Source organism: Octopus bimaculoides, chromosome 19 (assembly GCF_001194135.2).
Source record: "Octopus bimaculoides isolate UCB-OBI-ISO-001 chromosome 19, ASM119413v2, whole genome shotgun sequence".
NCBI lineage: Eukaryota > Metazoa > Mollusca > Cephalopoda > Octopoda > Octopodidae > Octopus > Octopus bimaculoides.
In genome coordinates, this window is record NC_068999.1 from 49,694,308 (window position 1) to 49,695,970 (window position 1,663).

General features: G+C 33.9%; 1 long non-coding RNA gene across 1 annotated transcript in view; it reads right to left on the bottom strand.

The window, feature by feature from the left end:
• The window catches only part of LOC128250132 (uncharacterized), an 80,496-nt gene that overhangs the window by 351 nt on the left and 78,482 nt on the right, over positions 1-1,663 (bottom strand). The window contains exon 4 of the long non-coding RNA XR_008266256.1: positions 1-1,159. This exon is cut by the window's left edge and continues 351 nt beyond it. This is a non-coding gene — a long non-coding RNA (uncharacterized LOC128250132). The remainder of the gene's footprint in view (positions 1,160-1,663) is intronic.

The window sequence follows — 1,663 nt, forward strand, 5'->3', positions numbered from 1 at the left end:
AAAACAACAATGCAACATCAACGCCTTGCATTCTCATTGCAGGTGTACCTTCGAGCATGAAGACTTTAGATATGAGACGACAAGCTGGCAGAAACGTTACCCCGACAGACAGAAATGGAAGCCCCCAAAATACAAAAAACACAAACTCGTAATCTATTCTCAAAATATTTGGGAAGAACTACAAGAAGACAATCGCTGTCGATGTCACTTACCAGAACGGTGCATCTTTCGCGGCACAATTTAGGTAATTGGTCAGTGATGAGGTAACCTCGGAGGATATGAGGCCGATTGAGTTTATCATGATCTCACAAAGTCGCATAAACTTGTAAGTCATCTAGACAATCGCGGAGTTGTGTCCTGTAGAAGTTCCTGATATTCTCTCTCCCTTCTCACCACCATTTTTTGTTACAGAGAATTAATGCTTCTCTTCAGCATTCAATCAACATTTATTGGATTCTACTACCATATTCCCATGACAACTGGTCATGTGCTTTAACAAAAAAATGAGAAACTTTGACTATCTAGTTACTTGTTGTTCATAATGTGTAGATGAATTCCTTGTTGGCTATGTCGGGTTACGTTTACGTTGCTACGATACACATTTTTCTGTTCCAAGGAACTCTTTTTGTAGATATACATTGTACTGAATATTTTGCACACATTTCCTCCCACTGTATTTGATTTTCAGTTGACTCTGGTGTATTCTCTAACGTTATGTCTTTTTTTTTTGCTTTGCTCTATGTACGTTTATGTAAAAATCAATCGATTTTTGGTTCATATATTCTATTCAATAGTAAGAAGTATCTAAGGTTTTAAAAGTGTTTTATATTACATTATCTTGATGCTGATGGCAATGATGATGATGATGATGTCATCAGCGTCATTCTCATCCTCATCATACCCTTTTCGTCATCATTATCCTTAACTGTTGTTTTTGTTATTATATAACGATAAAAAAAAACATGACGTCCATAGTTTTTCAATTCCAACTGATATCAAATTCAAAAAATAGAAAAAAAAGAGAAAATAAAAATTTTAAATGAGATACCACAAAATAAGACTACTATGGTACATTGTGTTGTTTGGGGGTGATTTCATAATCCGGGTACGTTTGGTACAGAGATGGTGGGTTGATGCAGTTGGTAGAAGTATGAAGTTTCTGGAAGAAATAAAAATTTCAATGAAATGACATATAACAGCTGTTTTGGATTAAAGAATTTTGTATAAGATGCGATGAAGAGATGAAGGAGGCAGCAATTTCTGACAGATTAAAATTCTGTTCATGTTGTTCGAGAAAGAAACTCGATTGGCGAAACTTAACAAACTGTTTGTTTTAGCATTAATGATATTTGCCTCTACAAATTAACCGCTGTTATTTAAATGCACGTCGATATGCAAAATTATGCAGAATGTCATAAACATATTGCGAAATACAAATTTTATGTATTCCTATTAACATGCACGTATTTCTGTGTGTATATGAATTATGTGTGATTATATTTATGTGTGTAAAGAAAAGATTTAATTGAAAGGATACCAGAGGCACCTTCCGTATGAGTAATCAGTAAGAAATTGAGCATTAGCATACTTTTAAGTGAATTTTAACTAATAAAAATAACTTTTTTTTTCTGGATAAGCGCAACCGTTGTCTAGATGATTTTTG